The sequence below is a fragment of the Bombina bombina genome, chromosome 4 (assembly GCF_027579735.1).
Source record: "Bombina bombina isolate aBomBom1 chromosome 4, aBomBom1.pri, whole genome shotgun sequence".
NCBI classification, from domain to species: domain Eukaryota; kingdom Metazoa; phylum Chordata; class Amphibia; order Anura; family Bombinatoridae; genus Bombina; species Bombina bombina.
Window position 1 is genome coordinate 1,192,040,466 of NC_069502.1, and position 26,147 is coordinate 1,192,066,612.

The following is a 26,147-nucleotide window of genomic DNA, read 5'->3' on the forward strand; positions in this document are numbered from 1 at the left end:
TTTACCGCCACTGCAACTCTAAATTCCAGCGGTGCTTACGGACGCGGCCAGCTTCAAAAACGTGCTCGTGCATGATTCCCCCATAGAAAACAATGGGGCTGTTTGAGCTGAAAAAAAAACCTAACACCTGCAAAAAAGCAGCGTTAAGCTCCTAACGCAGCCCCATTGTTTCCTATGGGGAAAAACTATCTACAATTAAACCTAACACTACACTATCAATAAATTAATTAAATACAATACCTACAAATAAATACAATTAAATAAACTAACTAAAGTACAAAAAATAAAAAAGAACTAAGTTACAAAAAATATTTACAAACATTAGAAAAATATTACAACAATGTTAAACTAATTACACCTACTCTAAGCCCCTAATAAAATAAGAAAGACCCCCAAAATAAAAAAATGCCCTACCCTATTCTAAAATTAAAATAGAAAATCTCCTTTACCTTACCAGCCCTGAAAAGGGCCCTTTGCGGGGCATGCCCCAAAGAATTCTGCTCTTTTGCCTGTAAAAAAAAACATACAATACCCCCCCCCCCAACATTACAACCCACCACCCACATACCCCTAATCTAACCCAAACCCCCCTTAAATAAACCTAACACTAAGCCCCTGAAGATCTTCCTACCTTATCTTCACCACGCCGGGTTCACCGATCGATCCAGAAGAGCCTCCGATGTCTTGATCCAAGCCCAAGCGGGGGGCTGAAGATGTCCATGATCCGACTGAAGTCTTCATCCAAGCGGGAGCTGAAGAGGTCCATGATCCGGCTGAAGTCTTCTATCAAGCGGCATCTTCAATCTTCTTTCTTCCGGATCCATGTTCATCCCGCCGACGCGGAACATCTATCTTTACCGAAGACTTCCCGACGAATGACGGTTCCTTTAAGAGACGTCATCCAAGATGGCGTCCCTCGAATTCCGATTGGCTGATAGGATTCTATCAGCCAATCGAATTAAGGTAAGAAAATTCTGATTGGCTGATGGAATCAGCCAATCAGAATCAAGTTCAATCTGATTGGCTGATCCGATCAGCCAATCAGATTGAGCTCGCATTCTATTGGCTGTTCCGATCAGCCAATAGAATGCAAACTCAATCTGATTGGCTGATCGGATCAGCCAATCGGATTGAACTTAATTCTGATTGGCTGATTCCATCAGCCAATTAGAATTTTCTTACCTTAATTTCCGATTGGCTGATAGAATCCTATCAGCCAATCGGAATTTGAGGGACGCCATCTTGGATGACGTCCCTTAAAGGAACCGTCATTCATCGGGAAGTCGTCGGTGAAGATGGATGTTCCGTGTCGGCGGGATGAACATGGATCCGGAAGAAAGAAGATTGAAGATGCCGCTTGATAGAAGACTTCAGCCGGATCATGGACCTCTTCAGCTCCCGCTTGGATGAAGACTTCAGTCGAATCATGGACATCGGAGGAGCTCCTCTGGATCGATCGGTGAACCCGGCGTGGTGAAGACAAGGTAGGGAGATCTTCAAGGGCTTAGTGTTAGGTTTATTTAAGGGGGGTTTGGGTTAGATTAGGGGTATGTGGGTGTTGGGTTTTAATGTTGGGGGGGGGGTATTGTATGTTTTTTTTTTACAGGCAAAAGAGCTGAATTCTTTGGGGCATGCCCCGCAAAGGGCCCTTTTCAGGGCTGGTAAGGTAAAAGAGCTTTTCTATTTTAATTTTAGAATAGGGTAGGGCATTTTTTTATTTTGTGGGTCTTTGTTATTTTATTAGGGGGCTTAGAGTAGGTGTAATTAGTTTAAAATTGTAATATTTTTCTATTGTTTGTAAATATTTTTTTATTTTTTGTAACTTAGTTCTTTTTTATTTTTGTACTTTAGTTAGTTTATTTAATTGTATTTATTTGTAGGTATTGTATTTAATTAATTTATTGATAGTGTAGTGTCAGGTTTAATTGTAGATAATTGTAGGTATTTTATTTAATTAATTTATTCATAGTGTAATGTTAGGTTTAATTGTAACTTAGGTTAGGATTTATTTTACAGGTAATTTTGTAATTATTTTAATTAGGTAGCTATTAAATAGTTATTAACTATTTAATAGCTATTGTACCTGGTTAAAATAAATACAAAGTTGCCTGTAAAATAAATATTAATCCTAAAATAGCTACAATATAATTATTATTTATATTGTAGCTATATTAGGGTTTATTTTACAGGTAAGTATTTAGCTTTAATTAGGATTAATTTATTTAATAAGAGTTAATTTATTTCGTTAGATAAAAATTATATTTAATTTAGGGGGGTGTTAGGGTTAGGGTTAGAATTAGCTTTAGGGGTTAAAAAATTTATTAGAGTAGCTGTGAGCTCCGGTCGGCAGATTAGGGGTTAATGCTTGAAGTTAGGTGTCGGCGATGTTAGGGAGTGCAGATTAGGGGTTAATACTATTTATTATAGGGTTATTGAGGTGGGAGTGAGGTGGATTAGGGGTTAATACATTTATTATAGAAGCGCTGCGGTCCGGTCAGCAGATTAGGGCTTAATAAGTGTAGGTAGGTGGCGGCGACGTTGGGGGCGGCAGATTAGGGGTTAATAAATATAATATAGGGGTCGGCGGTATTAGGGGCAGCAGATTAGGGGTACATAGGGATAACGTAGGTGGCGGCGGTGTACGGAGCGGCAGATTAGGGGTTAAAATTTTTTAATAGAGTGGTGGTGATGTGGGGGGGGGCCCGGTTTAGGGGTACATAGGAAGTTTATGGGTGTTAGTGTACTTTAGAGCACAGTAGTTAAGAGCTTTATAAACCAGCGTTAGCCCAGAAAGCTCTTAACTACTGACTTTTTTCTGCGGCTGGAGTTTTGTCGTTAGATTTCTAACGCTCACTTCAGCCAAGACTCTAAATACCGGCGTTAGAAAGATCCCATTGAAAAGATAGGATACCCAAATGGCGTAGGGGGATCTGCGGTATGGAAAAGTTGCGGCTGCAAAGTGAGCGTTAGACCCTTTCCTGACTGACTCTAAATACCAGCGGTAGCCCAAAACCAGCTTTAGGAGCCTCTAACGCTGGTTTTGACGGCTACCGCCCAACTCTAAATCTAGGCCTGTGATAGCTACAATGTAACTATTATATTATAGCTAGCTTAGGGTTTATTTTACAGGTAAGTATTTAGTTTTAAATATGAATTATTTAGTTATTATAAGTAGGTTTTATTTTTAATTATTTTATTTATGCTAAAGTTAGGAGTGTTAGGATTATAGTTACGTTAGGGTTAGGGTTAGACTTAGGGCTAGGGTTAGGTTTAGGGGTTAATCTATGTATTTAGTGTTAGTGATGTGTGATGCCAGAGGTTTAGGGGTTGATAACTTTAGTATAGTGGTGGTGTCGACATTGGGGGCGGCAGATTAGGGGTTAATAAGTTTAATGTAGGTGTCGGTGATGTCGGGAGTGGCAGATTAGGGGTGTTTAGACTCAGGGTTTATGTTAGGGTGTTAGGTTTAAACATAAATTTTCTTTCCCCATAGACATCAATGGGGCAGCGTTACGGAGCTTTACGCTCCGTGATTGCAGGTGTTAGACTTTTTTTTAGACGGCTCTCCCCATTGATTTCTATGGGGAAATCGTGCATGAGCACGTAACAGCAGCTCAAAGCAGCGCTGGTATTTGTGTGAGGTATGGAGCTCAACGCAGCCATATAGCCCGCAAACACAGGGTTTTTGCAAACCTGTAATAGCAGCGCTATTAAAGGTGAGCGGTGGAAATAGCTTGCAAGTTATTAGCGAGCCACTCATATCGCAAAACTCGTAATCTGACTGATTATTATTTTTAAAAAAATAAAATTATGAAAAATAAACAACCTACATTACCAAAAATTTTAAAAATTCTAACATTATGAAAATTAAATAAAAACTAGCATTACGAAAAATAAAAAAAACTCTAAAATTACACAAAATAAAAACCTAAGATTACAGAAAATAACAAATGAAATTATTCAAAATTAAAAAGTTATTCCTATTCTAATACCCTGTTAAAAAAACTACACAAAAATAAAAAAAAAAACTAATCTCTTAAAATGACTTTTTGTATGGCATTGCCCTAAAGCGATCAGCTCTTTTATCAAGAAAAATAACAAAGTCCACCCTAACATAATAACCCGCTACCCCAACAACCCCCAAAATAAAAAAAAAAACCTAACTAAAAAAATCCCTAATCTACCCAACTCTTTTACAGCCCATTAAATCAAACAAAAAAAAACTAATCTATAAAAAAATGCCATCACAAAAATGAATAAAATACCTATCACTAACCCCAAAATAGGTACTCACCGTCCTGAAGAGTGGTGCTCCATCTTTATCCCGACGGACAAAGGTCTTCTACCAGACGGCTCCATTTTCATCCAGCGCGGAACCATCTTCAATGTTCATCCCGGTGCCACGGAGGTGGAGCGGTCATTCATCCGACACGGAGGTCCTCTTCATGCGATCGTGCGCCAAACACTGAAGCTTGAATGCAAAGTACCCCTTTTATATAGGGCTATCCATGCATTCTTATTGGCTGAAATTTTCAAATCAGCCAATAGGATGAGAGTTGTCTACATCCTATTGGCTAATCTGATCAAAGTCAAATAAGACAGTAGGTTGTAATACTGATTTGAAATTTTCAGCCATAGGAATGCAAGGATAGCTCTATATAAAAGGGGTACCTTGCATTCAAGCTTCTGTGTGCGGCACAAGATCGCACAAAGAGGACCTCCGCGTCAGATGAATGGATGACCGCTCCGCCAGGATGAAGATTGAAGATGGTTCCATGCTGGATAAAGATGGACCCGCCTGGAAGAAGACCTTTGTCTGCCGCTCTTCAGGAATGGCTTTTAATGCTACTAGCATGTACATAGAAAATGGCTATACTACAAACTATATGAAACAGGGGGTTCTATGGCAGGCATTTTAAGGGGATTTTCACAGATATTTATAGAAACAAAATGTATATGGTCAATAAGAAAGACAAACATGACAACTAAATCATTCAATAACGGTAATGACTTGAGCATGATGTGTGCCAATAATAATTTCCTATAATTGATGAGTTATTTTCTAACAGTTTTACAAGTAAAAGATTTAGTTGAAATCAAACATTGATATTCTAATAAGTATACTTTAGGTGTGTACACTTATTGAGAGTTATGTCTTACAAATAAATGAAATATTTACAGGACAAACAAAACAACATATTTCAGAATAGTGGGAAATTAACTTATAGAAGATTTATTTATGCTTCAAACAATCAAAACATGTAGAAGATACTGTAAACAAATAAAAGATATTATAGCTTCCCGTATAAATACAATAAACTTTGTCTTTAAGAAAATATGTTAATTCTTGTTGTATTGTTCCAAAATAAACTTTATAGAGTCATATACGTTTCGGTGGGATCTAACAAGATGTGAATACTTCTCTAGGGAAATATTATTATTTACTTGTGCTATCCAGTTGGAAAGAGAGAGAGTGGATGTCCACTTTTATTTTCTGGGAATAAGTTGATTTGCACTTTTTACCAGGATATGAAACAACTTAATCCTTAACATACAGGTAAGATTTATTTAATTATGAATAGGAATACTAATGGGTTTAAGCCTTTTCCATTTCATCATGTACAGATTCCAAAAGGGTGTAATGCACAGGCTGGTCCACCAAATGTGCCCATTTCTGTACATCCTCTGCAATACTCACCAGAGGTTCCTTGGAACACATTACTCAGTTTACTTGTTGTGAAATATCACTGTTAATTAAGATAGAATATTTTGTCATTGTTTGTTGTGTGGGAGCCCAATTAGTTCTCCCCAGAGGTATTTCCTAATCAATCATGTTAATGGCTGTATTTTGGCTCTGTACATACCTTTTTTTGACACTGGACCTGTTACAATGTAAATGATAACACAAATCTCATGCTGGAAATATTGAATCAGATATCAGAAATGTCACCCATAAAATGCAAGGTGATCACAAACCATCTTACCACAAGACCTACACAAGAAATAATAATATTTACAACCATGTGAAACAATCATGTGCAAAGAATGCAACATTTTAAAAAGTCAGGAGGTAGGCTAACAGGACCTCAGGAGCACGCACGTGTCTTTAGCAATATATAACATTGCAACAAATATTATTGCAAACACTGGTACCATAGAGTGCTAAAAAAATGGGCACACTCCTAAAGAGCCTATCTAGGTATGTTCTACATCAAAGGATACCAAGAGTAAAGCAAATTAGAAACGTTTTAGAATTACATACTTTATCTGAATCATGAAAGTTTAATTTTGACTTTATTGTTCCTTTTTTTTTTATTGCACATTTTAATGCAGAATTACATTTTCATTTGTTTTTCAGCTATGCCCCTACGTATGTGTTTCATTTTATACAAAAACCCATAAATATTTTTTGTTAAAATCTAAAGGTTTTACTATAGATCCCTACTATGTGAAACTGTCATTTCAAACTAGAATCAGAAAAGATTTTCTAACAAAAAGATAAATCCTTTTATAGTATTTGTTCCCCGTAAAGAGAATAATGGCAAATTCAGTAAATATTTCTTTTGAAATCCTTGGTTGTCTTTGAGAGGCTGGAATAGTTTAAATGGACATACAGGGCAGGTAAAAGGCAGCCTGAGAGATCTGATTGCTTATTAAGTGGAAGTCTGCCTGTATGGGCTCTGTGAGAGAGCAAAGAGACAATCACATCACTTACCAGCACTCTCATTTACTTTTTCATGCTGGGTGAAGCTCACAGTGCTTTTATAACAATAATTGAAAGCTTCTATATGATTTGATTCCTTTTTATTTCTTGCTCTGTTATGCTTTTTTCTGAGAGAGACTTCACTGGTATATTAAAAAGAGCACTTTGTCATTACACATGGAAGTGTTTAAAGGGACATTTGATATTGTGTAAATGCTATATGTAATGATATATTCAAATCAAAGATTAGCAAACAAACCATAGCTAAACAGATGGATGTACTGCAAACAATATGTACATAAACAGACAAAGTGTCAGGTTTTTTTTCCCTGTTTGTTTGCCATGTGCTGCTGGTAGCCATTTTACTCACCTCTCTTCCTGACTATGGTGTATTGTGGGGGATGCTGCTCATTTCCTGCACTTCCTTTTATGGCCAGACTGGTGTGCATCATCCATGTGAGACAGGATGCAGTCTCAGAATTGTGATGTCATCACTTATTATTTAAAGCGCCTCTGTTCAGTATGCTTTGCCTTTGCGTTGTCTCAGACCTGTTTGTGAGAGTTCCTGTGTATTACCTGGCTGCCTGATGTCCTTCCTGGTTCCTGATCCCTGGCTTGTTCCTGACTCTGCTGTTTTCCTTGTTCCTGATTCCGGCTTGTCTGACTATTCGCTTTGGCTCCTGACTCGGCTCTGGTTTTGACTCCTGGCTTGTTATTTGACTTGTGGACTTTTTATTATTTTTTGCTATTAATAAAGTTGTGATTATTTTTGCACTTCTCGTCTCAGTCTGATTCTTGGCACCCTGACATTACGCAAAGGCCATGAATCCTGATGGTGCTAATTATCCACCTTTACCTGCCATCATTTCCAGGATGGATGTACAGGATCAACGCTTAGATCAATTTACACTAGCCCTGCAAACCCTGCTGACTCGCACTGCACATTTGGACCAAAGTGTCCCGCAAGTTATGGCTGCTCCTGTTTCCACTGCTGCACCTATGCCTACCAGGAGCATGTCCGGTTCTGCACCTCTACCTCAGCGATATGAAGGCGATCCTATTCAGTGCAGAGGGTTTTTGAACCAGGTGGGCATTTACTTTGAGATGTTACCTCAGGCGTTTCCCTCTGACAGAGCTAAGGGGGGATTTCTCATCTCGTTACTCTCTGACACAGCTCTTGCCTGGGCTAATCCCTTGTGGGAGACTAATAAATCTGTGATTTCAAATTACCCTGAATTTGTGGCCTCCTTTCGAAGGGTATTTGATGTTCCGGCTCGCTCCTCCTCTGCTACTAAACGACTCATGTCCATTCAGCAAGGTACAAGATCTGTTGCTCAGCATGCCATTGAGTTCCGTACGCTTGCCGCAGAGGTAGGTTTGAACAATGAAGCCCTTGTTGCCGCCTTCTTTCATGGGCTCTCTGATGCGATTAAATGCGAAGTTGCTGCCAGTGATTTACCAGAGGATCTCGAGGTATTGGTGTCTTTTTTTATCCTAATTGACATCAGACTCAGTGAGAGGCCCTCTTTCAAGGAGTGCTTGCGGAAGCCTCCTGTTCCGTTGTCTCCTATGTGTTCGTTCCCACCCATGCCTCCCTCTCCTCCCATGCCTCCTGGTCCCGAGTCACCAGGTACTGCTGAGCCAATGCAGTTGGGATTCAGGCATCTCTCTGCGGCAGAGAGGGCCTTTAGGAGGAGGGAGGGTCTCTGCCTCTATTGTGGGTTACAGGGCCACCTTTTGAAGTCTTGTCCTACACGGCCGGGAAATGCTCACACCTAAGGTCCTGTCGAGGGCAGACCTTGGGTGTTTTATCCTCGTCCCCGGAACCACTTAAGGAGAAACCTTTGGTCATGGTTGTCCTTTCCTGGGTGGACTCCTCCATAGTCACTTAGGCTCTTTTTGACTCCGGTGCTGCGGGCTATTTCATTGACAGTGCATTTGTATCAAAGCACGCCATTCCTGTTTTGCCTCGGTCCATTCCGCTTGCTATTGAGGCCATTGATGGCAGGCCACTTCAGCCTGCACTCGTTACTCATAAAACTGTTCCGTTGTCCATAGCTGTTGGGGCTCTCCATTTTGAAACCCTCCAGTTCCAGGTGATAAACTCTCCGCATTTTCCAGTTGTTCTGGGTTATCCCTGGCTCCAAAAGCACAATCCCAGTCTCGACTGGCGCAGGTCCAAAATTTTGTTGTGGTTCCTGCAATGTATTTCCACTTGTCTTCGGAAACCAGTTACAGTCATGTGCACTTCTTCAGTATCTTAATTGCCAGAGGAGTACCGAGAGTTCCTAGACGTTTTTGACAAGGTGCATGCTGGTACGTTGCCTCCTCACCGGTCTTACGATTGTGCCATAGACCTGCAACCTGGAGCCATTCTTCCTCGGGGCCGGGTGTACCCTCTGTCTGTTGCAGAGAATTGTGCTATGGAGGCGTATGTTGCCGATGCTCTGTTGCGGGGGATCATCCACAAATCCTGCTCTCCTGCAGGGGCTGGCTTCTTCTTTGTGAAGAAAAAGGGTGGCGAGTTAAAACCATGCATCGATTATAGGGGTCTTAATCATCTTAACATTAAGAATGCTTACCCTATTCCGCTCATTATGGAACTCTTGAACTCTTTGACCGCCTCAATGGAGCTACGGTCTTTACCAAATTTGATTTGAGAGGAGCGTACAATCTCGTTAGGATTAAGGAGGGCCACGAATGGAAAACAGCATTTAACACTAGGAGCGGGCATTATGAGTATCTTGTAATGCCCTTCGGCCTATGTACTGCTACTGCTGTTTTTCAGGAATTTATTAATGATGTCCTACGAGATATGTTGCAACAGTGTGTTGTGGTGTACTTAGAGGGCATCTCATACACTCACCCACACTTGAGGTTCATCGTTCTGATGTTACACAGGTTCTTCAGAGACTACGTGAGAACGGCCTGTTTTGTAAACTCAAGAAATGTGAGTTCCATCAGACTCAAGTAACCTTCCTAGGTTATGTTATCTCCGTTGCAGGGTTCTACATGGATCCTGACAAGTTATCTGCAGTTCTGCAGTGGCCTCGCCCAGTTGATCTTCGGTCTATTCAACGTTTTTTGGGGTTCGCCAATTACTATAGAAAGTTTATTAAAAACTTTTCTTCCTTGGTCAAACCTATCACAGACATGACCCGTAAAGAGAATGATCCACTCCATTGGTCACCTACTGCCATTAAGGACTTTGATAGTCTTAAGACTGCTTTTGCTTCCGCTCCAGTTCTGGCTCATCCTAAACCTTTCCGGGCTTTCGTTCTTGAGGTTGATGCGTCTGAGACTGGAGTAGGTGCCCTCTTGTCTCAACATCCTACGCCTGATGGTTCCTTGCATCCGTGTGGTTTCTTCTCTAAGAAATTGTCTCCAGCGGAGTGCAATTATGAAATTGGCGACAGGGAATTACTGGCCATAATTTTGGCACTCAAGGAATGGAGGCATCTTCTCGAGGGTACTAGCGTGCCAGTGCTCATTCTTACTTACCACAAGAATTTTACTCATCTATCTGAAGCAAAACGTTTGTTGCCCCGACAGGCCAGATGGGCGCTATTTTTGTCTCAGTTTAATTATGTGGTCTCCTACCTGCGCTGGTAGTAAAAATTTTAGGACTGATGCCCTCTCTCGACAATTTTCACCTTTGTCCAAGGAGGAGTCTGTACCTACTCCTGTTATACCTCCTGACCATATTTTGGCTACCATACATACTAATTTGACTTCTCCCTTGGGGGAGGAGATCCTGGCTGCATAAACCAATGCACCTCATGAGAAACCTAGTGGTAAGTGTTTTGTTCCTGAGAATCTTCAAACTAAACTTTTGCACACTTACCACTATCCTAAAGCCGCAGGTCACCCAGGCAAGAACCAAATGATTTGGTCTGTCACTCGACAATTCTGGTGGCCAGGTCTTCCTTCTGATGTTGCTGCATATGTTACCTCCTGCTCAGTTTTGCACAGAATAAGACTCCTCGACGTCTTCCTGTGGGTCTTCTTCAACCTATTGCTAATGGTGAGCGTCCTTGGACACATCTTTCCATGGACTTCATTGCCGAGCTCCCTGTTTCCAATGGCAATACTGTTATCCTTATGGTGGTTGACCATTTTTCTAAAATTTCACATTGCATTCCCTTGATGAAGCTGCCTACCGCTCAGGAGCTTGCTTCAATTTTTGTCCGGGAAGTCTTCCGTTTACATGGGTTACCCAAGGAGATAGTGTCAGACTGGGGTAGCCAGTTTGTCTACAGATTTTGGCATTCCTTTTGTGCTCAAATAGGGATCCAGCTTTCCTTCTCCTCGGCATATCACCCTCAATCCAATGGGGCTGCGGAACAGTCTAATCAAGCTCTGGAACAGTTCCTCCATTGCTATGTCTCAGATCACCACAGTAATTGGTCTGAACTGTTACCATGGGCAGAGTTTGCTCGTAATAGTGCTATTAATGCTTCCTCCAAGTTATCCCCGTTCATGGCGCATTATGGGTTTCAACCATCCTTGTTGCCTGATTCATTCATGTCTCAGGGTATTCCGGCTTTGGAGGAGCATCACCGGCAACTCTGTTCCATGTGGGTGCAGATTCAGGATTGCCTTCATCGTTCTATGCAGCGCCAAAAGTTCCAGGCTGATCGTAGGCATCTGCCCGCACCTTCCTACCAGGTTGGCCATAGAGTTTGGCTGGCCTCCCGCAACTTGAACCTTCGTGTGCCTTCCAATAAATTGGCTCCCCGTTATGTTGGTCCTTTTCGAATACTCCGACGGGTTAATCCTGTGGCCTACGCTCTTGACCTTCCTCCTGCTATGCGCATCTAAAATGTTTTTCATGTCTCCCTCTTGAAACCATTGGTTTGTAATCGGTTTACCACTGTGTTGCCTCATCCCCATCCTATCTTTGTTGACAACCATGAGGAGTATGAGGTCTGCAGCATTATTGACTCTCGTATGTCCAGGGGCCGTGTACAGTATTTGGTTCACTGGAGGGGCTACAGTCCGGAGGAGCATTCTTGGGTTCCCTCCTCTGAAGTTCATGCTCCTGCCCTCCTCCGTGCCTTCCATGCCCGTTTCCCCAATAATCCTTTTGTCCTCCCGCGGGGGAGGGGTCGTTGAGGGGAGGGTACTGTCAGGGTTTTTTCCCTGTTTGTTTGCATGTGCTGCTGGCAACCATTTTACTCACCTCTTTTCCAGACTATGTTGGGGATGCTGCTCATTTCCTGCACTTCCTTTTATGGCCAGACTGGTGTGCATCATCCATGTGAGACAGGATGCAGCCCCAGAATTGTGATGTCATCACTTATTATTTAAAGGGCCTCTGTTCAGTATGCTTTGCCTTTGCATTGTCTCAGACCTGTTTGTGAGAGTTCCTGTGTATTACCTGGCTGCCTGACATCCTTCCTGGTTCCTGATCCCTGGCTTGTTCCTGACTCTGCTGTTTTCCTTGTTCCTGATTCCGGCTCGTCTGACTATTCGCTTTGGCTCCTGACTCGGCTCATCTGACTACCACCTCTGGTTTTGACTCCTGGCTTGTTATTTGACTTGTGGACTTTTTATTATTTTTTGCTATTAATAAAGGTGTGATTATTTTTGCACTTCTCGTCTCAGTCTGATTCCTGGCACCCTGACACAAAGATAGACAGACAGGCAGACAGACAGATGGATAGATAGATAGATAGATATATGATAGACAGACATTGATAGACAGACAGACATATATAGATAGATAGATGATGGATGGATAGATATATAAATTATCAATAGATAATAGTTCTGTTATCAATAGATAGATACCGTGGAAGCCCTAACTTAAGGGTTTTGCATGCACATGCATGTATTCGCCCAAGGAAGTCAATGGAGGAAAAAAAGTAGAAAAAACACCAGAGATCGCAGAAACATCGCATTTTCGCATTCTACATAAAAGTCAATGGAAAGAAAAAAAATTGTTGAAAAAAAAAACACCCATCACGCAACAACATAGCATTTTCACATTAGCAAATGTGAAATATTTACAGTAAAACATAGTTAAAATCTTTATTAAATAATGGCAAAGGGCTCTAATGTACTTATTTATATGTCTTAATGTGTGTACATATATATTTATGTGTTTATAAGTATATATGTCTGTCAATACATATACACATATAAATACATTAATATATGTGTACACATATACAGACATATCTATGTACATACAAATACATATTTAGCAACATATCTGTATGTATCTTTATGTTAAAGCCCTTTGGCGGCTTTATTATTCTAACACCCGAGATCTCATATCTTTAAGCCCTTATAACTTTTTTCTGCAATATTTTTTTTAAGATAATTTTTTTTTTTTTTTTAGATGGTGTTATTATGAGTGTAACTTTACTTTGTAATGTATTTTTTATGTGTTTTGTGCAACTTTTTTGTTTAGGAAAACAGTTAACTACAGCTCTGAGATCGCAGTAAGGATTGGAAGCATTAATAGCGATTTCGCTCAACTTGTAATATCAGCGCAATAAAAAAATCGCTTTTGAAAACACAATATTGCTAGCGCAAAACCATTGTGCGCCACACTTGTAATTTAGCCCAATTAAATAAACTAAACAAAATTACAAAAAAAAAACAAACACTAAATTACAAAAAATAAAAAAAGATTACAAGAATTTTAAACTAATTACACCTACTCTAAGCCCCCTAAAAAAATAACAAAGCCCCCCAAAATAAAAAAATGCTCTACCCTATACTAAAATAAAAAGTTAACAGCTCTTTTACCTTACCAGCCCTTAAAAGGGCCTTTTGCGGGGCATGCCCCAAAGAAAACAGCTCTTTTGCATTTAAAAAAAACATACAATACCCCCCCCAACATTACAACCCGTCACCCACATACCCCTAATCTAACCCAAACACCCCTTAAAAAAACCTAACACTAAGCCCCTGAAGATCTCCCTACCTTATCTTCACCACGCCGGGTATCACCGATCCGTCCAGAAGAGGGTCCGAAGTCTTCATCCTATCCGGCAAGAAGAGGTCCAGAAGAGGGTCCGAAGTCTTCATCCTATCCGGCAAGAAGAGGACATCCGGACCGGTAGACATGTTCATCCAGGCGGCGTCTTCTATCTTCATCCATCCGGCGCAGAGCGGGACCATCTTGAAGCAGCCGACGCGGATCCATCCTCTTCTTCCGGCGACTCCCGACGAATGAAGGTTCCTTTAAGTGACGTCATCCAAGATGGCGTCCCTCGAATTCCGATTGGCTGATAGGATTCTATTTAATAGCTATTGTACCTAGTTAAAATAAATACAAAGTTGCCTGTAAAATAAATATAAATCCTAAAATAGCTACAATATAATTATTCGTTATATTGTAGCTATATTAGGGTTTATTTTACAGGTAAGTATTTAGTTTTAAATAGGAATAATTTATTTAATAAGAGTTAATTTATTTCGTTAGATAAAAATTATATTTAACTTAGGGGGGGTGTTAGTGTTAGGGTTAGACTTAGCTTTAGGGGTTAATAAATTTATTAGAGTAGCGGCGAGGTCCAGTCGGCAGATTAGGGGTTAATACTTGAAGTTAGGTGTCGGCGATGTTAGGGAGGGCAGATTAGGGGTTAATACTATTTATTATAGGGTTTTTGAGTCGGGAGTGAGGAGGTTTAGGGGTTAATACATTTATTATAGTGGCTGCGAGGTCCAGACGGCAGATTAGGGGTTAATAAGTGTAGTTAGGTAGCGGCGATGTTGGGGGGGCAGATTAGGGGTTAATAAATATAATATAGGGGTCGGCGATGTTAGGGGCAGCAGATTAGGGGTACATAGCTATAATGTAGGTTGCGGCGGTGTACGGAGCGGAAGATTAGGGGTTAATAATAATATGCAGGGGTCAGCGATAGCGGGGACGGCAGATTAGGGGTTAATAAGTGTAAGGTTAGGGGTGTTTAGACTCGGGGTTCATGTTAGGGTGTTAGGTGCAAACTTAGGAAGTGTTTCCCCATAGGAAACAATGGGGCTGCGTTAGGAGCTGAACGCTGCTTTTTTGCAGGTTTTTTTCCAGCTCAAACTGCCCCATTGTTTCCTATGGGGGAATCGTGCACGAGCACGTTTTTCCAGCTAGCCGCTACCGTAGGCAACGCTGGTATTTAGAGTTGCAGTGGCGGTAAATTATGCTCTACGCTCCCTTTTTGGAGCCTAACGCAGCCCTTCAGAGAACTCTAAATAAAAGCGTTATTTAAAAGGTGCAGGGGGAAAAAGACACGCGTAGCTAACGCACTCCTTCTAACGCAAAACTCTAAATCTAGGTGTAATGATTTAAAGTATACACTTATATTTTCTTTTTCCTGACCTGAATTTTTTTCTTGTGCACAAAGATATGCTCATGTTTATATTCATGGACTGTTTCTACTTTAGGCATGTTTACCTTTATTGTGTGGTAGCTCTCCATATACATTGGATAATAAATAAGTTGTTTGAAGCTTGCACCTGAGTTATCCGTGCCACATGATTATTTGATTGTTTCTAAAAGACTGCTGAATTCCCTAACTGTAGAGGTAAAAAAAGCTCATATACCTCCTCTCTTTCTATTTCTGTTTTTTATAACGTTTTCTTTAGGGTCTGCACCATTACCCTTGAGGGGTGGTTTTTAGAGTTTTTGCTCTTTAGTTATTATAATGTAATTTTGACTCTCACAATTTTTTCTTATTTCAATATATATATTTCTTTCATGTAATTGGCAAGAGTCCATGAGCTAGTGACGTATGGGATATACAATCCTATCAGGAGGGGCAAAGTTTCCCAAACCTCAAAATGCCTATAAATACACCCCTCACCACACCCACAATTCAGTTTTACAAACTTTGCCTCCTATGGAGGTGGTGAAGTAAGTTTGTGCTAAGATTTCTAAGTTGATATGCACTTCTCAGCATTTTGTAGCCCAATTCCTCTCAGAGTACAGCGAATGTCAGAGGGACGTGGAGAGTATTACCTATTGAATGCAATGATTTTCCTAACGGGGGGTCTTTTTCATAGGTTCTCTGTTATCGGTCGTAGAGATTCATCTCCTACCTCCCTTTTCAGATCGACGATATACCCTCATATACCCAGGGGTGTATTAAGGCATAGGTCAACAAGGCCGGTGCCTAGGGCAGCAGATTTTTAAGGGGCAGAAGAATTTTGAGTCCCTAGGGCCACTCTACTAAACTCAGGGCCGGGTGGCTAAATCAACCAATTACTAATGACTTAAATGGCTGGCCCGGCTATTGCTATCCTATGGGATTGTATGTGGGTGCGCATGACGTGGTGAAAGGGAGGCGGAGCTCACTTGTGCAGCCTGGCCTGGACTGAGAGGGAATGCAGTATTCTTCCTGGCTCCACCGCGTGATTGAGACTCACACAGACTACACAGTGCAGTGTGCATTACAACGTGACCACTGTGAAACAGCATTTGCCTTTCTCCCTTCAATACATCTTCATTAGGAATTACAATACTTAAACGGATTAGTCACTAGATACTTGTACATTTACTGTTTGTCTATCTGTCATACATGCAAAGAATATGTATTTATTGCGGAATCTATACAACTATGTGACTTAAAACACAACTGAAAATATGTTGTATGCATTTAATACATTCAGAAACAATACAAGTATAGATATACCATTAGCTCTACTGATAACTGTTTCAGTACTGGTTTGGCTATCTGCTATATGTGGATGGTTGTCTTTGGTAAGTATGTTTTTATTTCTTAAGACACTCTCAGCTATGGTTTGGCACTTTATGCATTTATATAAAGTTCTAAATATATGTATTGTACTTATATTTGCCATGAGTCAGGTTCATGTATTTCCTTTTGCAGATTGTCAGTTTCATATTTGGGAAAGTTAATATTGGGAAATATTTTTCATACCTGGGGTTGTCTTTTTTTTCAATTGACTACTTGTTTCAAATTGCGGGCTGTCTTAGGCTCGCGGGTGCGCTAAATGCTACACTTTATTGCTTCATTCTTGGCGTGAGATTTTTTTGGCGCGAAAGGCACGTCCGTTGATGCAAGTTCGTCATTTCCGGCATCGTAGTTGATGCAGGGGTTCACACAGGGTTGCGTTGTTAGTGACGCAAGTGTGTCATTTCTGGACATGGTTGGCTCCAAAAAAAATTTCTGTTACGTTGTGCGTCATACTTGGCGCCAAACTTTTTTCATTATTTATTGCCCCATTGCTTTTGCCTCTTGCTTTTTTCTATGTCAGAGGGCTAGGCTATTTGCATTTTCCCATTCCTGAAACTGTCATATGTTGTTTTTTCTTTTACATTTTGCAAGATGTCTCAATCTGATCCTTCCTCAGAAGTATCTGCTGGAACTTTTCTGCCTGACATCGGTTCTACCAAAGCTAAGTGCATTTGTTGTAAAATTGTGGAGATTATATCTCCAAATGTCATTTGTATTAGTTGTCATGATACACTTTTACATGCAGATAGAGTGTCCATCTGTAATAGTACATTGCCGGTTGCAGTTCCTTCAACTTCTAATGTACATGATATACCTATGAATTTTAAAGAATTTGTTAATTACTTTGGATATTGAGGAAGCTAGTCCTCTTGATATTAAAACCAGTAAACGTTTAAATGCTGTTTTTAAACCTACTGTGGTTACTCCAGAGGTTTTTCCTATTCCTGATGCTATTTCTGACATGATTTCTAAGGAATGGAATAAGCCAGGTACTCCTTTTAATTCTTCTGCAAGGTTTAAAAAATTGTATCCTTTACCAGCAATTGCAATAGAGTTTTGGGAAAAGATCCCCAAAGTTGATGGGGCTATTTCTACTATTGCTAAACGAACCACTATTCCTATGGAAGATAGTACTTTCTTTAAAGATCCTTTTGATATGAAGCTTGAATCTTATCTAAGGAAAGCCTATTTATATTCAGGTCATCTTCTTAGGCCTGCAATTACTTTGGCTGATGTTGCAGCTGCTTCAACTTTTTGGTTGGAGAATTTAGCGCAACAAGAATTGGATTCTGATATATCTAGCATTGTTCGCTTACTGCAACATGCTAATCATTTTATTTGTGATGCCATTTTTGATATTATCAAAATTGATGCTAGATCCATGTCTTTAGCTATTTTAGCTAGAAGAGCTTTGTGGCTTAAATCTTGGAATGCTGATATGATATCTAAGTCTAGATTACTATCTCTTTCTTTCCAAGGTAATAATTTATTTGATTCTCAGTTGGATTCTATTATTTCAACTGTTACTAGGGGGAAAGGAGTTTTTTTGCCTCAGGATAAAAAACCTAAGGGTAAATCTAAGGCTTCTAACCGTTTTCGTTCCATTCGACAAAATAAGGAACAAAAACCTAATCCTTCCCCCAAGGAATCTGTTTCCAATTGGAAGCCTTCCTCAAATTGGAATAAATCCAAGCCTTTCAAGAAACCAAAGTCAGCCCCTAAGTCCGCATGAAGGTGCGGCCCTCATTCCAGTTCAGCTGGTAGGGGGCAGATTAAGGTTTTTCAAGGATGTTTGGGCAAATTCTGTCCAAAATCAATGGATTCAGAGCATTGTCTCTCAGGGGTACCGAATAGGATTCAGAGTAAGACCTCCTGTGAGAAGATTTTTTTCTCTCACGCATCCCAGTGAATCCAGTAAAAGCTCAAGCTTTCCTGAAGTGTGTTTCAGATCTGGAGGTTTCAGGGGTAATCATGCCGGTTCCTTTTCAGGAACAAGGCCTTGGGTTTTATTCAAATCTATTCATTGTCCCTAAGAAAGAAAATTAATTCAGACCATTTCTGGATCTGAAAATTTTAAATCGTTATGTAAGAGTACCAACTTTCAAGATGGTGACTATAAGGACTATTCTGCCTTTTGTTCAGAAAGGACATTATATGTCTACAATAGACTTGCAGGATGCTTACCTTCATATTTTGATTCATCCAGAACATTATCAGTTGCTGAGATTCTCTTTTCTAGACAAGCATTACCAATTTGTTGCTCTTCCATTTGGCCTAGCAACAGCTCCAAGAATCTTTTCAAAGGTTCTGGGTGCCCTACTCTCTGTAATCAGAGAACAGGGTATTGCGGTGTTTCCTTATTTGGATGATATCTTGGTACTTGCTCAGTCTTTACACTCTGCAGAATCTCACACAAATCAACTTGTGTTGTTTCTTCGAAAACATGGTTGGAGGATCAGTTTACCAAAAAGTTTTTTGATTCCCCAGACAAGGGTCACCTTTTTAGGTTTCCAGATAGATTCAGTGTCGATGACTCTGTCTCTAACAGACAAGAGACGTTTGAAATTGGTTGCAGCATGTCGGCACCTTCAGTCTCAGTCATTCCCTTCAGTGGCTATGTGCATTCCTTTTGCTCATTTTCACATGAGACCTCTCCAGCTTTGCATGCTAAATCAATGGTGCCGGGATTATACAAAGATATCACAATTAATATCCTTAAATCCCAATGTTCGACACTCTCTGATGTGGTGGTTAAATCACCAGTGTTTAGTTCAAGGGGCCTCTTTTGTTCGGCCAACCTGGACTGTGATCACAACAGATGCGAGTCTTTAAGGTTGGGGAGCTGTCTGGGGATCTCTGACAGCACAAGGGGTTTGGAAATCTCAAGAGGTGAGATTTCCAATCAATATTTTAGAACTCCGTGCAATTCTCAGAGCTCTTCAGTTTTGGCCTCTGTTGAAGAGAGAACCATTCATTTGTTTTCAGACAGACAATATCACAACGGTGGCATACGTCAATCATCAGGGTGGGACTCACAGTCCCCTAGCTATGAAAGAAGTATCTTGGATACTTGTTTGGGCGGAATGCAGCTCTTGTCTAATTTCTGCGGTTCATATCCCAGGTGTAGACAATTGGAAGGCGGATTTTCTCAACTGTCAGACTTTACATCAAGGGGAGTGGTCTCTCCATCCAGATGTGTTTTGTCAGATTGTTCAGATGTGGGGTCTTCCAGAAATAGATCTGATGGCCTCTCATCTAAACAAGAAACTTCCCAGATACCTGTCCAGGTCCAGGGATTCTCAGGCGGAAGCAGTGGATGCGCTGACACTTCCTTGGTGTTATCAACCTGCTTATATCTTCCCGCCTCTAGTTCTTCCGCGAGTGATCCTCAAGATAATCATGGAACAATCATTTGTGTTGCTGGTGGCTCCAGCATGGCCCCACAGGTTTTGGTATGCGTATCTTGTCCGGATGTCCAGTTGCCAACCTTGGCCACTTCCGTTAAGGCCGGACCTGCTGTCTCAAGGTCCGTTTTTCCATCAGGATCTCAAATCATTAAATTTGAAGGTATGGAAATTGAACACTTAGTATTAAGTCATAGAGTTTTCTCTGACTCAGTAATTAATACTATGTTACAAGCTCGTAAATCTGTCTCTAGGAAGATTTATTATCGAGTTTGGAAGACTTACATTTCATGGTGTTCTTCTCCAGGACAGTTTGGATAGGGGTTTCTTCAAGTTCCTTGAAGGGACAAATATCTGCTCTTTCTGTTTTATTTCACAGAAAGATTGCTAATCTTCCGGATATTCACTGTTTTGTTCAGGCTTTAGTTCGTATTAAGCCTGTCATTAAATCAATTTCTCCTCCTTGGAGTCTTAATTTGGTTTTGAAGGCGTTACAGGCTCCTCCTTTTGAGCCTATGCATTCTTTAGATATTAAACTACTTTCTTGGAAAGTGTTGTTCCTTTTGGCTATCTCTTCTGCTAGAAGAGTTTCTGAGCTATCTGCTCTTTCTTGTGAATCTCCTTTTCTGATTTTTCATCAGGATAAGGCGGTTTTGCGGACTACATTTGAATTTTTACCTAAGGTTGTGAATTCTAACAACATTAGTAAAGAAATTGTTATCCCTTCCTTGTGTCCTAATCCTAAGAATCCTTTGGAAAGATCCTTACATTCTTTGGATGTGGTAAGAGCTTTGAAATATTATGTTCATGCTACTAAAGATTTCAGGAAGACTTCTAGTCTATTTGTTATATTTTCTGGTCCTAGGAAAGGTCAGAAGGCCTCTGCTATTTCCTTGGCCTCTTGGTTAAAGCTTTTGATTCATCAAGCTTATTTGGAGTTGGGTCAAGTCCCGCCTCAGAGAATTACAGCTCATTCTACTAGATCATTCTCCACTTTGTGGGCTTTTAAGAATGAAGCTTCAGTTGATCAGATTTGCAGCGACTTGGTCCTCTTTGCATACATTTACTAAATTCTACCGTTTTGATGTATTTGCTTCTTCTGAAGCAGTTTTTGGTAGAAAAGTTCTTCAGGCAGCTGTTTTAGTTTGATTCTTCTGCTGATGTTTTAAATTTTTCTTTTCTTCATGAGAATAACTTATATTTGGGTTGTGGATTATTTTTTCAGCATTTGGCTGTTGTTTATTTTTTATCCCTCCCTCTCTAGTGAATTTCTTTCATATTGGCAAGAGTCCATGAGGCCCACCCTTTTTTATGGTGGTTATGATTTTTTGTATAAAGCAGAATTATTCCAAATTCATTTGTTGATGCTTTTTACTCCTTTCTTTATCGCCCCACTACTTGGCTATTCATTAAACTGAATTGTGGGTGTGGTGAGGGGTGTATTTATAGGCATTTTGAGGTTTGGGAAACTTTGCCCCTCCTGGTAGGATTGTATATCCCATACGTCACTAGCTCATGGACTCTTGCCAATATGAAAGAAATTAATTTATTAGGTAAGTTCTTACATAAATTATGTTATATTATGTATTACATATCTTCTCTTATATTTATATGAATACAATAAACTTTTTTTTAATGAAAACAAACATGCATTTCCTTTTATCTTCAATGTTAAGTTTGAGCAATTTTACCATTTTATTTTCAGTATTTAATTCCTGCTCCTTCATAGAGAGACCAAGAACAACTTTAGTAATTTAGATTTGTTACAGAGCAAATTATAAATCAAATAAATATTTTTTTAAGATCTCTTCAATAATAACAGCCATGCAGACCAATTTGATGCAGTGTGCGGCGTATGGTCTGAGCACTGACAGGCTGAACCCCACCCCTTCAACTTCTGCAGCACTCAAACGTCTATTTCCCAAAGACAACCTCTGGATATGACGCTGAGCCCGTGCACTCAACTTCTTTGGTCGACCATGGCGAGGCCTGTTCTTAGTGGAATCTGTCCTGTGAAACCTCTGTATGGTCTTGCCCACCGTGCTGCAGCTCAGTTTTAGGGTCTTGGCAATCTTCTTATAGCCTAGGCCATCTTTATGTAGAACAACAATTCTTTTTTTCAGATCCTCATTGAGTTCTTTGCCATGAGGTCCCATGTTAAACTTCCAGTGACCAGTATGAGAGAGTGTGAGAGCGATAACACCAAATTTAACACAACTGCTCCCCATTCACACCTGAGACCTTGTAACACTAACGAGTCACATGACACCGGGGAGGGAAAATGGCTAATTAGGCTCAATTTGGACATTTCCACTTAGGGGTGTACTCACTTTTGTTGCCAACGGTTTAGACATTAATGGATATGTGTTGAGTTATTTTTAGGGGACAGCAAATTTACACTGTTATACAGGCTGTGCATTCACTACTTTACATTGTAGCAACGTGTCATTTCTTCAGTGTTGTCACATGAAAATATATAATAAAATATTTACAAAAATGTAAGGTGTGTACTCACTTTTGTGAGATACTGTTTATATATATATATATATATATATATATAGACACACAGTATATATATATATATGGGACAGCACTCTCAAATTATCAAAACACCCAGGGTGCTTCCAAGGAAATAGATAGTCAGCAAAAATGGATGCACTCTCCATGGTTTGTAATATCATCACTTCTTTATAAGTAACATTTTGGGGTTTTATCTCCTTCATTAGACACCACAAAAGTGATAACAGCCCTTTACTCACCCCCAGCCTGCTTTAAAACATCTCTGCAGTGCAACGGAGCTGAGTCACGACATGACCCGCCACTCCTATCAGCTGACATCATCAGGTGGCGACCCGGCTACCATTCTCCCTAGTGCCTATTAAAATAAGTAAAACCATAAATACAAAACCCATTAGTTTCATCACAGATAGACATGTCTGATACTCAATGGCTTCATCTGGCTGCCAAATCATAACAAAAAGCAGCTCATAATCTCTTCTAGTTCACACCGTATCCCACAACATTTGCACTGACAGCTAGGTTGTCATGACAACCAACCAAAACACACTCCTAGTGTACTGTCATTACTGGGGTTTCGCTGCTACACAATAAAGGGGTCAAATATCACCTATTACAACTTGTGACACATCTTATTTTTATTCTCCCCTCAATCAACCACAAGGGGCAAAACATAGTATCCACACCTATCTAAATCTAACACATTATCATTGATAGAAACTTAATAGCACCCCCTCCCCTGTTCTAATAATTGTTTATACTATAATGGCAACACATAAAAAATTAAGGGCAACATATAAGAAATTAATCTTCCTACTGTAGGGCATTAATAAACCTAGCTCCCTGAAAAAATTATAGGAAATAATGCCAGTCTAAGTGGGAATTTAGTCCCTTGGGTGTTATAGTCCCCAATCTGTACGCCCACCTTGCTTTCTTTTGAAGTAGCACTTTTCCCCTGTCACCTACCTGTGGTAGTGGGGGACATGATCGATGATTGAATACAAATCAACCACTGTGTGACCATTTTGGAAAAGGTGCCTTGCGACAGGTTGGTCAGATATCCCTTTCTTTATAGCCACCCTTATGGCCAATCTATGGTTGGCCATATGTGTACGAAAGTTGTCCGTTGTTTTACCTACATAAAATAGGCCACATGTACAATGGAGATGGTATACAATGTAGGTTGTCGTACAAGTTAACCTGTATTTATGGAAAAATGTCTTCTTTTTGTCAGATGAGTCAAGTATTAACCAGTCTGTAAACCACCACATGTGGTACATCCTAGACACCTAAAGCACCCAGGTTTTGTGGTGTCCAACCATGATCTATTTTAGTAACAGGATCTAGGATATCCCTTAACGAAGTAGCTCTCCTGTAGCCAATTAGGGGAGGAGGCCACATTCCCTAATAGTATACTACAACCTCTGGTGAGGAATATGGATTCTTTCCCTCTGGATACTCCAACGTTTTTGGGACTCAAAAAGGATCTACCACTGCTCAATGAGGGGGATCTACTTGTCACATTGGATGTGACAAGTTTATTTATTGTGATCCCCCACAGCGAAGGGTTACAGGCTATGGCAAGACAATTATCCAAATATCCATATGTGGGACCTCCTCCAGATATGCTGATACAACTTTTAGAGCTTTGTCTTATGATGAACTACTTTAAGTTCGAGAATCAGTTCTTCTTTCAAAAAACTGTCACAGCGATCGGGTCCTATGTGGCCCTATCGTATGCCAATCTATGGCCGAATTTGAAACCTCAGGAACAGAATTGTTTGGTGATCCAAGGATTAAGTTCTTCAAGCACTATATAGATGACTTGTTTATGTTTTGGCGTGGATAAAAAGAATCATTGGAAGATAGGTTTGAGAGTTTAAATGGCGCTAATCAAGCTTTAATATAAAATGAGAGAGAGAGATGCACTCAGCTGAGACAGAACAAAAGCTAGAATAACTTCCATGCCTGTTTCAGTTTCAGTGCCACTCAGGGTGCATACTCTTTTAGCACACTATGCCTTTTCACAGAGAAAAAATATCCTGTAGCATATCAGTCTGATCCTGTCCAATGACAGTCCAGCGCCGAAAATACCAGGCAATTCTTCTCTGAACAAGAGAAACAACAACCCCAGACAAACGTTTCGGCCTTCTGTGGGCCTCGTCAGTGAGGTGCAGTTGAATCTCTCTAAGGGCATGTGTGCAAGGAGTCCACGTCTGGTTTCCCCCATTACTCTTAGGGAGACCTAAGAGCAATTTGCATATATATAATATCATTTGCTAATCAAGCTTTGACATTTAAGATGGAATTTGACAGCAAGTTTATCAATTTTTTGGATCTCTGCCTATACAAGGAGGCAGGCAGCCTCAAGTCAACATTGTATAGAAAAGAGACAGACCGCAACTCTCTTCTTACTTATACAAGTGGTCATCCACCATCTTTGAAACAAGCATTACCCAAATCCCAATTAAAAAGGGTACGTAGGAACTACTCCAATGAAGATAAGACACAAACACAGTTGGGAAAAATGTACAGAAGATTCCAACAGAGAGGCTACCCACAAAAAGTATTGGATAAACAGTTACAGAACCTGGATGATCCAGATTTGAAAACACAGCAAGAACAGCTTACTTTTGTTACCACTTTCACTGGTGACAAGAAGGATATTAAAGACACCTTTGAAAGAAATTGGGACATTGTAAAAAGTGACCAGACCCTTCCATTTAGGCATATACCTCCTCCATGGATTGGCTACAGAAGGGCTACTTTGTTAGGGGATATGCTGGTGAAGACAGATCCTAGATCCTGTTACCAGAAGAGAACATGGTTTTACACGAAAAAACGTGGGTGCTTTAGATGCCTGAGATGTACCACATGTGGTGGTTTACAGACTGGTCAATACTTTACTCATCCGAACAAAAAGAAGAAATGTTCCCATAAATACTGGTTAACTTGTACGACAACCTATATTGTATACCTCCTCCATTGTACGTGTGGCCTATTTTATGTGGGTAAAACAAAGGACAACTTGTGTACATGTATGGCCACCATAGATCGGCCATAAGGGTGGCTATACAGAAAGGGACATCTGACAAACCTGTCGCAAGGCACTTTTTCCAAAAAAGGTCACACAGTGGTTGATTTGAAGTATGCAATCATCGATCTTGTCCCCCCACTACCACGGGGAGGTGACAGGGGAAAAGTGCTGCTTCAAAAGGAAGCAAGGTATGACACCCAAGGGACTGATTTCCCACTAAAACTGGCATTGTTTCCAATAATTTCTTCAGGGAGCTAGGTTTATTAATAGAGTACAGTAATTAATACATAGAGTAGGAAGATTAATTTCTTATGTGTTGCCCTTAAAGTGCCATAAAACAGGTTGAGATCTGTGCATATCCTAAAAGGGCTAATTAATTTAAAATAGTTTGCATGAAAAAATTGTTTAAAAATTGCTGACAAGTATTTTAAAGTAATTTTCAAAAATAAACTAAATTAATTACATAGCTAAACTGCCTGGAGCAACTAACTCCACCCCTCTTATCAGTGTTTAGACACAGGCATTGTATTTCAACTGATAATCCCTTTTCACTTTTGCATTTTACCCAAAGAACAATAAACATAGATACAGCCATAAAAGGGATTGTGTGGAGGAAGTTAGAGCTTTACAATTAAGAAACTAAAATGAGAGGGTTAATGGCGAGGCACTGCAGTATAAATTTGCAGGTAAAGTAATTAAAGTACATATTATATTATTTTGTCTCTATCCCAACTTGTTTTATGTCCCTTTAATTTCTTATGTATTGCCATTATAGTATA